Genomic DNA, 12,215 nt, shown 5'->3' with positions numbered 1-12,215 from the left:
TTTGTTTTGCTAAGTAAAAGAAATTAACAGTTTTGTCAGTAGACTGGCAGTTACTGAAACGTGTTTACAAAACCGAGACCTTAAAGACCTTAAAGTGATATCTGAAATCCATTATTTTAAACAGTTTCGATTTTTTTAATTTTACATAAATGTATGATTCGTCCAGAAAATTCGTATCATTATGCATCCTTCGTTATGATCTTCTAGTATATGTATCTCGTCGCTTTTGTTTAAAGCTTCGTTATCCTGCGTATCGTATGTTCTAAACGACATCTGTTTACATGTAACTCCCTAACGAAAACGTCTTGTGCGAAGATACTCCCTGTCAGTTTCGCGTTTCGATTTGACTACTCGTGACGAGAAATTCGTGACTCGAAATAGCTCTGCCCTCCGCTTTGTCGTTGCTCGACCCCGGGATTACCTCGCAGTACTTCAGCTCGCTGGACGATAGATATCTCGTGTAACCGAGGTTAAATTGCCATTATTTATACGCGCGGCACGCGTCTCATTGTCTCGTTGCTCACCGGATAGATCGTCTACCGTGCGGCAATAAAGTAATGAAACGTCCGCGTGCGCTTCCGCAGCACTGCTTCGTGCAAGATAATCGCAATGTCCGACAGTGTCCGATTACGAATTCCAGTGTTGAGTCGAGTTCCAACGAGAAACCCGCAACAGAATTTTCCGCCGCGTGACGAGTACGAAAAAGGAAGTATGGCATGAGGAATACAAACTTGCTGGTACATTGAACGTTGAGCAATTTGCAAAATTCGTTATTAGAATGTAAACTCATAGATAATTATTGCGATAATGTCAAAACACAGAAATTAGAAATAAAATTTTTATTATAATAAAATATTATAATGGTAGATGTGACATTCTGATCAAATATAGATCATTGTGATCTATATTTTGCTCCGTACTTGTCTTTGTACCATGAAGAGCCAACTTTTGTGGGAACGTCGCGCCACTGCAGCTGATTTATCAGCGAGAGTGCAAGCGTGCCGAAGCGGACACATAAAAGAGCGCGCGCGATGCAGTGGATCGCGAGACGGAGGGTTTCGGTTGGAGGAGAAACGAGGAAAAGGGGTGCAAGATAGTGACAGGGAGTGCCCCGTAACTAACGCGCCGTGAAATCCGCTGGGCACGCGCCATTTCACTTATCCCAAGCACGGCGCGGTTCCTTTTCCGTGCAAAAGCCGCGAGAGGCAGCAAGTGTCGCGCTTCCTCCGTCTATCGTCCATTCGTTGTGGATGGCCATCGATTCTCAAAAGTCGGCAGCAGAATTCACGCGAATTCGTGATGCAAAGCGGAGAAAAAGAAAAGGACACGGCCTTACCTTCCATCTTGCGTCGGTGGTGTAAAACTATAAAATGTAGTTTCAAGTTTTAAAATGGCGGTTCGAACTTTCGCTTAAGGCGGATCAACCAATCATGATCAAGATTTCTGATAGTCATCTCGTTCATGATTGATCGATCCCTTTACCGTTTACGTCTTACTGCTTACGTTTTCGTTTGTATTGAGGCTTTTACTGCTCAAACCTTATTGCTTATTTTTTACTACTTGACTTTACTGCTTGACTTTACTGCTTGACTTACTTTTTGGGCAGTATTCATGATCTATTCTCATACTTCTTCTACTAGATCATCTTGAATCTAATCTTAAGATATACTTAAAATGTTCCTACAACTTATACTTAGGACTCATTACAAGAATGAACCATGAATACCATCCTTCGTCTCGTCCCGGAGGAACGGCGGATCTTCCGGTTCCAGCCGCGTTCAGCAATCAGCTCGTTCCGCGCAATCGAGACGCTGACGTGGTCGCCGTCAATCGTCGAGAGAAGTTTCGCCGTGTATTCGCTTCCGCGAGCACCCCGTCCCGTAACAATGCGTCGACCACTTTACCGCTGTAGTTAACGACTTTCCACCGATAAGTCGCGCGCGCCAGGTCGCGCCGTACAAAGCCGTCGAATATTCAAAAGAATTTCTAACTGTCTCCGTCGCTGCCGGCTGGCTGGCTTGTTGGTTGGATGGCTGGCTTGCTGGATTGCTGGTCTGGTCTGGAGCGGAGGGGCTCGAGTTGAAACGCGAGGGGCAACGAACTTTCGTTCAAGTCGTTGCCGGCAGACACGGCAAACGTCGCGCTAGGGATTCGGCGGTGGTGTGTGTCGCTTAAATAAACTTCAGCGAGAATAGATCGTCCAAGTGAAGAACATTTGATTTCAGCCGCAGTCGCCGATCGATGATGCACGTACGTGTGATTTTACCGCGACGAGAGGAACGATGCACCGATTAGGACTTAACCGGATTAAGTCCCCTTCTTTGGCATTTCGTTGAAGTTTACACTTGGGCCGTTTTTCTTTTTCGGAAATTCTTCTCGGTTTTTCTGCAAGACTTTATCTCGCTGACATGTTAGGTTTGCCTCTTTTTCGACTGAATTTTTTCGTCCTCTCGATACTCGACCATGCATCGATTTTCAGTAAATAACGACGAACCTTTTGTCGCATTCAATTTATAGGAAAACGTTTGATAGTTTTTGAATCAGAATGTAAGTGTAAGATTCCAATAATGTTGTAACGTTGCACTTAAATACTAAATACTTCTTACGGTACTCGTATTGCACTTATATCATGTATAATAGGATTAAAAAATATTAAGTCCTGGGAGAAATTGTCGATTTTCTTGAGCTAGTTAAGGGGATCGATCCGTCATGACATCTATATATGACCGTTTATATCCCCATTTACTCTGCTAGGCAACGACGTGAAAGCGAACGTTGGCTTCCGGCATTTAGACGAAACTGAAAAGTCATCGTCGGTCGTTTGACACGTTAAAAATACGAAGCGGAGAGTGCGATCGATCAGGCTGACACGTACAATTAGGGTAGGCGGTACACGAGATGAGCGCCGCGTGTCAGGGATTACCGACCAAGATTGCCCAAAGAAATTCCTCAAAGAAATCACGCCGGAATGTTAAGAAATAACATACGCTGAGGGGGGACAAGCTTTTAGGAGCGTTCCTTCACGATAACGAGAAGACTAAAGCGCAGGGCGCTACTTACAACATCATAATATTTAATACGAATATTTTTCACACGAATCCCCGCGTCACACAAGCGTCTCAGCTTGCAATTTATTCGTGCCCACCCTCGCGCTCCCTCGAGTCATCCCCGTGGCGACAACCTCTAACCCTTTAGCCTTCGTGCATGGTGTAGCGTCCCTCGCCGCGTCGCTCGCGTCTTCCCGAGGTCCTTTTACCGCGCGGTTAGCGGAGGGAGCGAGGTGTGAACGAAGAACCACAAGTGGCCCCGGAAAGGGCGCCCCTTCTCGCCCCCTCGTCCCCGCCGGTGGTAACTCAATCCGCCGACCGGTCGACCCGGCCGTCGCCCGCGACTTTCACGGAGTTACGCGTTTTCCTGCCGACATTACATTCGATATATACGGGGCGTCGGTGGAGGTCCGATCAGCCACGGTCGATTGGAGCTACGCCCTTACACCACGGGGATAAGCCACCCGCGCGCACTCTAGAGAGAGGGAGGAAAGCGGGCCCGGGGGCTGGCGAATCGCCAGGGCTCCCCTATCGAAGCCGAAGCGGAGATATCACGGCGCGGTGGGTGATTCACGCGCGCGCGAGCGAGCAAGCGGACAGTTACTGAGCGACGATACAACAAATTAACCGACAGTAATTGGTTGTCGTATAACGCAACCCCGCAATTCGCGGTATTCTCCCGGGAGGGGTCCACGGGCGTGTATATGTCAAAGGGCACATGCATTTGCTCTATTGTTTCAATAGCCGAACGCGTGCTCTATCGGCGGCCTGTCCATGTCTCGCTCGAATCGCTTGATCTCTGGAGCTAGAATGCGAGGATTACGGAACGGTTCTTTGGGGCGATCGCGAGAGAGGGTTTCCTTTCGTTTCGTAGTTTCAGGGCGGAGGTGTTTATTTATGCTGGGCCCGCTGCAGCAGTGAGTTGGCGCGTTTCGAGGGAAGCACGAACAATAGCATACCTTGCACGATCACTTGAGAAGAAGAGAGACACGGCCGCTCGCGAGTTCCTTACGTACACATTTTATTATGCAGCGTTGCGCCGCGTCGTCTCGTACTTTGTGCCCCGTCATATATCTCACACGAGACTACACGAGTAGAGTAAAAACAAAAATTTTAAAAATTTATATTGGTAATTTTCGTACAACTTGCAGCTCATCAGCTTTGGACGTTAACCGAGCTGGTTAATAAGCTAAGAAGAAGTACGCGGCGGATTGACACAAACCCTCGCGGAAGATGCGTGTGTGCGCGTCCCCGCTCGTTAGCGTAAATAATTTACGGCGCAATTCCGGGCGCGTAAAGTCTCGCGAGAGAAAAAGGGCCAATCCGATTACTCGCGGCAATCTCTGAATAAGTATCTCGCCGGTCGGCAAATTTGCCGGGACCTCAAAGACGGCGAGCCGGCCGTGTGACAGCTACGGTGTCAGAGCGTAACGAGTATCGCGGATTAAAGAGCCGCCCCCCGAAATTAATTGGCGGCGGGGCAAACCGGCGTTGTAATTGGGAAGAGAAACGAGCGGGCCAATTGTGGCCACCTGTTCTGTTATGGCTGCGTAAACGAAAGGGATGCCTTTAAAACACTTTGCGTTTCACAATTCTCCCGACCGTTGCACCTCGCTCCGAAACGTCCCGTTGAGTACACTCGAAGTACCCAAGAAGAATCTTGCTCGCTGTGCCCTTCGACAGTCGCGTATCGACAAATAGGACACGAATAGGTTTCCTCCAATATTAAATAATAATGATAATAACTTGCTAAGCAAAATGAAATTTATTATACATAAAAATAATATGTATTTAAATTTATATCTAAGGCTTTCTCACAGATGACGATTGAAGTTGGCGTTAGAAATGTCAAAGGCTTAATGACGCTGACGATACTGATTGAATAATGTCGCTTAATTTGCGGATTAAAGTTCCTCAACTTTCTTCGAGAATCCTCGAATAAGATTAATCATAATTTACGCTATACGCAAGAGAATCGTAAATCGAGTTTAGCTTCCTCGAATAGGGACTTTGAAAGCGAGTGAATAGAGGAGAAAACACAGTCATTACGGGAGTCATCAGCTGCCCACGCGGCTCAGGCGTGAAAACGGGATTTACATAATTCGCGGACTATTGTTACTCGCACGTAGCACTGCGAGTTTCTCCGTGTGCTTCACAGTAGCCACCATTTATAACATATTGATCCTCAGACTCCTATCTCAAGACACAACCGTTTAATACGACACAGACGTACGGAAGACAACATGGTACACTATGATGTGCCATAAACTTTCACGGATTCCCCTTCGCGCTGGAGAAATTGGGACCCGATTGTCTCTATCGGGCGGCCTGTCAGTGTAATACTTTTTTGTATCGCGTCTCGAGGGGATAACAACTCTCCCTCTCACCCTCTCTCCCTTTCGAAAACTTAATAGCAGCTTGCTTGCTCGGCTGTCAAGCGACGACTGCTCGCTCCCTCCTCGCTTCTTCCTCTCGTTAAGCGACGTTTACCACGAGACGAGACGCAGAACGCGTAGGTAGGTTGCTAACATCCTGCCGGTTCCCGCGCGTGATAAACATCGAGATCGGGACCGAGTCGAGCGGTTTCTCAAGGAGGGCTCCAGGTAAAAATTCCCGGGACAATTTTTAACGGCGCCCACTGCCGTCACCTTCCAAACGTCGTCCAAACGCGCCTCTGCCTATCTGCTTACCTACCTACCGGCCGTCCTCGAGATGAAGGCGACTCTTCTCTCGATGAGTATCCTCTTGAGTATCGCTCGTTGTTCCGGCATCACACGCCTACCCACGTGATTATATTTTTCGCTTTTAACAACGCGGCCTGCGGTCGAATTTCGTTACTGCAAAGCCGCACACAGGGGTCCGAAACGGCACGTTTCAAGCGAGACGTGGACACGACCAATTCAAATCTAGGCTTGCTCCGAAGAATTCGGATCCTGCATCCATCTCCTCGTCCAGCCAGTCGAAACAGCGGCAAGCGCTGCTTCTCGCGAGCATTCAAAATAACGTCGAGCGATAAGCGGGAAATGATCACGGGGTTAATTTGTCATAAGTTACTCCAACTTCGAGATGAATCGGAGGAAGATTGAGCCGTGGATCTCTCCGCCCGAGGACGAGAGAGAATGCTGGTAACGTCGATGAATTGAGGCGCGTCACCGGTTGAAAAACGTCGTTGCCAGCAGCGAGAGAAATGATTACACAGTCAGAGGCAGCGCGGGAAGTTATAGAGCGAGATTGCATCTTAATGCCTCCGCGACGGGGGAGCAAAGTTTATTTATCGCCGCCGCGTGTTCGTCCCTCTCGTTACGGTAATGCAGTTTTAATAACTCGGAGTTTCTATTCTTCTTGGAATTAACAGTGCCGCAGCAGCATCACCAATAAGGCGATTTCACCAGGACACAGCTCTCGTCTCCGCTCGCGGCAGCAAGCGGATGCGAGCGCCGAGTTATCAGGCAACGCGCGGTCAAGCTGCGATTCCTCGGCCGCCGCGGCTTCCCTCGGGCTGATGGCCGGCGTATCGTGTGTCGCGTCCGTTTCTCACTCGCATACATCTTCCGCGGACGCTTACAAGCCGAGACTCGAGTGTCCCGTTTCACGAAACCGACCGAAATGGTGGCTAGTAATAGGATCCACTGGTATCCACCGCGCGGCGAGCAGCAGTCGGAAGCGTCTTCTCGCGCTGGATGGAATCCCTGGATGCTGTATCCTCCTCCCTCCCTCTCTCTCTGCCGGTCCCCCGATAAGACTGTCCGCGTTAATGACGCCGATAAATCCCGCGTCGCGGCGGCCGGCGACTGGGAGGCCTCGCAATGAGAACCACTGCGATATCGCTTGTCATAAGTCACTCAGCGTGTGGCGTACGGCGAACACGGGGCCTCGTTCGTCCTTTTGGTCCTCACCTTCTTCCCTCCCTCCCTCCCTCCTACCCTCTCGGCGTCTTTCTTTTATCGGATGTCCTCCTCCGACGCATACTCTTCTTGCCCCCCTCACCTTTCTCGATCGTGCTCCGTCATGCCGGTACCCTCTCGTTTTATGCTCAACGAGTCGATCTTGCGGCTGAGCGGTTTGCTTCCAGACACTCCCAGACACCGCGTTTGGGACATCGCACCCTCTACATCCCGCTGGGCACCCCGTCGTTATCGAAGCGCGCGGCTGGTCCAGTCGCGCCATTGAAATTCGGCGCCCCAGTCGCGGCTCGTTAAGATCGCCGGATCGTTAAGCGAGACATGCAGACAAAATGCCGATAATTTATTTTACAAAGTGCGGCCGGGATGAGGCGACGCGATTTTGTGCAATTTTGTGAAATTTTCGACGACAGCGATAAGAATTCCATGACGCAGAAGCGTCGCTGAAGGCCGCTGTCAGTCAACTCGCCGTTCGCGATTAGGGTAGGAAAGGTCGATCGAAGTGGTCCGATGATAGCGTAGCCCGAAACATTGGCTGCTCGGAGTACGATTTTCAGCGCGCGAAGAGAGACGAGAGAGAGAGATTTATCGCGCGTGTTTGGTGTCTCACTCTGTAAATCATCATTGCGTGAATGATCACCCTCGGATTCTGAAATATCGCGTCTCGCTATTTCGTATTACGAAATGAGGCAGCCCGTTACCGGACTCGTGCGTCATGAATATTAATGCACCATTGGGATAACATCGGCGTGTGGCTTATTAGCGCGAACGACTGGTACAGAGGAGACGAGAAGGAAAGGGAAAAGAAGATGGAGGACAGAGATTTATTAACGGTCGTAAAGACAGTCGAGGGACGTCCAGGGGGAAGAGGGAAGGCGTACGTGTGTATGTACCTACTCCCGCGGTACGTCTCGAGTTTCCGATTTCGAGGATGATTCCTTCCCTCGTTGCGACTCGCCGGGCGGAGAGTGAATTTCTCGCGCTGGCAGCGCGAGCGGACGTGACAGCGCGGTGTCGTGTAACAGTTTATTCCGGGTCTCGAATTCCCCGGCGATATTTAATCGATCCCCCGGACGCGAATGAGAAAAGTTCGAGTTTGGCGTCCCTCTCTTTCTCTCTTTTTCTCTCTCTCTCTCTTTTCTCTCTGGAGCCGTGGCACCTGGAAGTTAATCTAAGTTTCCTGTCTCGACGATACTTCGCCGCGAGCGAGCGAACGAGCTGTTTCTCAGCGCGGGCGCACAATCGCTCCGTGCGGAATATCGTTCAGAAATAGCGTCCAGGCATCTGGCGCGTTCTTCTTTGAGAGAGCCGTGCGATCGATTCGCGCGAGCCGCTGGTAAAATATACACGAAAAAAGCTCATAAATCACGGCGTCCGCGAGCGAGCGAGCGCGATGTGGCCAGTTCGCTGCGAACGATTGCGAATTTGCGATTCGCCTTTCCGAGATTTATCTGTCTGCCCATCCTTCGCCCGCGTGATTGTACTCGCGTGTACGATTTACAGGGAAACGTGACTTGTCGCGCAGCCGTATTTTTCCGATCGAATTTTTTCCGCCGACCGATTCGTATGTAGCGCGATGCACTCTTACTTACACGATTGTTTTTACGCCTCGTGAATATGAAACGTTCCATCGAACGCGCTGCTCTCTCTCTCCCTAGCTTTTCCTCTTTTTTTCCATGAGCCTCTCGTTTCTCTCTGCCAGACTAGCGCTCGCTTCCGCTCGCTACCTTCGGGTTCGGCCGACGATCATCCACGAGGCGAGAAACGAGAGAAGGAGAGAGAGGAAGAGAACGTTGGACGGACAGAGAGAGAAGGAAGGCACGTAATGTCTATTCATCGTCGATCGAAGACGGACGTTCCTTCGGAGGGTACGCCGCATAGCGCGTAGCGCGCATTTGAATATGAAAATATGCCACGAATTAAAATAACACTGACTGCGGTGCTACGGGGCCGCGATCTTAAATAATTCATGGGATTTTTCATTTCACCGTTACGTATCCGGAGCCGTAACTGCGATACCGATGCGTCCCGAGATCGTCAGCTTCCTTCCCCGTCTCCCTCTTCCCTTTGTCCTCTTCTCTCTGTGTCCCTTTGCGAAGTACAAAAAACGTTTTATGGCCGCAAAAGAGCAGTTTGAGGGTGAAAAGCCGGCCGAATTGCCGCCCGCAGCTCGACTTTCAGATTTCAATTCTCCGGCGTGTCGCAACTCGAGTTGCGATACGCCGCAAGATATCGCACGCGAGAGTTCACGTCGAGTTATCGGCAGGAAAGAGGAAAAAGGAGAGAGAAACGTTACTCGCGCGTATACGCGCATTGTCTCCGAATGCGACGCACGAACGATCATCGCCGAGCTATTAATAAGGCCGTACGCAAAAAAGCGTCGCGCCAAGCGATTTGACCAATCAGCATGTAGCAGGCGACATTTTACAATCGCAACGTCGGGTCTCTAATGCGTGCTATTGTATCTTATTTGCATAAAATATGTCACATTTGTGTATTATGTTGACACGCATGAAACGAGCAGTAATACAATACATACTCTAATTGTAAGTGTGTGCAAAAAATACATCCTTAAGTTCGCATTAATGCACGTACTAAACCTTGCAAGAGTCCAATGAAAAACAAAACTCTCCCGAGTTTTGAGATGCAGTTTCTATGGAACGTGCTTTTCCGTTCGTAAACGTCCGAGCGTGATATTATGCGCGACATTTCTTATTAGTCTCTTATAGGTTGACAATTGCATTGACACGCTGTGTTTACGGTACAACTGCGTTGCAGTTCTGCCGTTGGGGATGTTCGCATTCGTAACGCCAACATAACTGCCAAAATTTACAAAGATCGTTTCATGTCACGGTCGCTTTGTAAATCTCGGATAATCGTTCGCTCAGTCTCTCTGGTCCTTGGAGAAGCACATTGTGCGCGTTTGGGGATGGGCTCTTCAGTCGCAGAATTTATAGTCCACTAGCACAGCGTAGGGTAGTTCATTGGACACGATCACGGAGATAAAGGAGGCTTGCGAAGTCGCACTGCAGGCGGTACATACGATTGAGACGACTTAATGGGCGCCGAGTTTGGACTAATTGACTATCAGAAGAAGTCAATCGTATCGGAAAAGAAAAAAGATGCGAGGTCGAGGTTAACTCGAAGCCGATTTGCAGTGAAAACCCGCATGATCTTTCACGTTATTATTCTTTAGTAGTTTCCAAGTCGGCCTTGCAAATCGCACGGACGTAGTCGACGCTGCCGTTTATGTTGCACATCTGCTCGATCGTTGAGCCACGACATTAGTGAGGAATATAATTGGATTAAAACACTCTTTGTAAAATGAGGGAATAATATGCTGTCGTCTCTGATTACCGTCCACAATAATTTTTGTTATTGTTATGATATTCGTTTATCTGAATTTAATTTAATTTAATTACGCGTACGTAGTGTAATATGTGCTGTGTAAAAGGAGAAAAGGAACTGTCTTTTATATATACAATATAATCTCTGTTACTGTCATGATATTTATTTTATCAGAACTTAATTTAATTTAATTACACGTATGCAATGTATTATACAAATGTTATCTGCATTTAGGAAAAGAAAAACATTTTACTCATGAAATTATTAATGTATATTTGTATTAATTTTATTATATACTAGTACAACACAGGCGCGCGCTATTTTATTTTTCAATAATGTTTTCGACTAATAATATTCATTTATTATGTGCACAATTATCACACTCTACCAAATTGTTAACCTCCACGCGAAGACATTTAACACGGCTTTTTAAAGAGTGGATTTGGTATATTGCGAAGAGTTTTCGACGATTGAAAATCCTTTAGATTTAGAAGTGAAAAAGTTCTAGCTCTTAAAAATTTTTTCTTTTCCGAGAAGTTCTGAGTTGTTGATATCATTATTTGGCATATTGCGAAGAATTTTCGACGATTGAAAATCCTTTAGATTTAGAAGTGAAAAAGTTCTAGCCCTTAGAAATTTTTTCTTTTCCGAGGAGTTCTGTGCTATTTAATTGTTATTTGGCATATTGCCTAGAATTCTCGATGATTAAAAATTCGTTAAAACAATAAATGAAAAAGTTCTAGCCATTAAAATTTTTTTCTTTTTCCGAGGAGTTCTGGGATATTTATATTGTTACCAGTAGAACACAGGCGCGCGCTATTTTATTTTTCAATATTAATAATGTTTTCGAATAATAATATTCATCTATTATTTATTATATGCACAATTATCACACTCTACCAAATTGTTAACCTCCACGCGAAGACAGCCGCGCGATGGTAATCTAAACTGAACATAACGCACAACGCGAATCGAGATAACCAATCAGCGTCGCGGAAAAGAGGCAACAATGATTTGATTTAACACGGCTTTTTTAAGAGTGGATTAATTTTGCTTCGTACAATATCGCACTGCGCATTTTTGTCGCGTTAATGTTTAAAGAATTGATTAAAGTGATATTTATTAAATTTGCACATGGATATGTTGCTTTTTTAATAGAAAAATTTTAACATAATCTACCCTTATAATTGCCATCGAAGGTTTCAGAACACCCTGTATAACAAGTTGGCAGTCCAGCTAGCACATAGAAAATCAGCTCTTGCTACTGTCACCCGCTTCTCTCTCTTGTCGCCCATCTTTCCTTTCCTGGCGCTATTATATATTGGCAGATCGCTCGAATCAGCTTTCCCCTTACGTCGCAGCCCTTTGGGCCCGAGACGTTCTCCGATGTGCGTCGCACACCTTCTCGCCCCTTATCGTTATTTATCTGTAGCCAGCCGATACCCAAGCAAATACGGGCCACCATGCAGCCTACGATAATACAGGGATTTCTTTATGTTCGATTGTCGAGGGGGATCTTCGGAGATAGCCGTATAGCTGTTCGAATCTTTTTTCGAACTACTGTGGTTACGCGGCGGCAGATAAGGCTTATCTACCGTAGAATACCGAACCACCCCGGACCAATCGTTCTTCTCGTCGCGCAAACAATTTGTTTTCTATTCTGCGTTACGAATCAAGTCGAGTCAATCTTGTGACCAGGCTGTTTTTCCTCGCGCAGATGCACCGAACGTTAATCTCACGTATCTGCGTTTGTTTTCAGGTGCCATCCCGAGATCTTCTTCGGGCTTTCTTCGCTGACTCACGTAGCGACTTTGGTAGGCAACTGGAAATACTGGGAGGACTGACCACACACAGATAGTACCGTGAGTAAAAAAATAAAAGTACAGGAATCTTTTAGCGATAGAGATTTACAAGTCCC

General features: G+C 47.4%; 1 protein-coding gene across 2 annotated transcripts in view; it reads left to right on the top strand.

Annotated features, from left to right (window-relative positions):
* Positions 1-12,215, top strand: part of LOC105277753 (frizzled-2) — a 75,932-nt gene that overhangs the window by 22,573 nt on the left and 41,144 nt on the right. For both annotated transcript variants that reach the window (XM_011336351.3, XM_011336353.3), the window contains exon 2: positions 12,057-12,159. The gene's annotated coding sequence lies outside the window, so the exon portion shown is untranslated. The remainder of the gene's footprint in view (positions 1-12,056; positions 12,160-12,215) is intronic.

This window comes from Ooceraea biroi, chromosome 12, assembly GCF_003672135.1.
Source record: "Ooceraea biroi isolate clonal line C1 chromosome 12, Obir_v5.4, whole genome shotgun sequence".
Classification (NCBI taxonomy): Eukaryota; Metazoa; Arthropoda; class Insecta; order Hymenoptera; family Formicidae; genus Ooceraea; species Ooceraea biroi.
The sequence above is the reverse complement of the archived record's forward strand: the minus strand, read 5'-3'. Positions and strand labels throughout refer to the sequence as shown.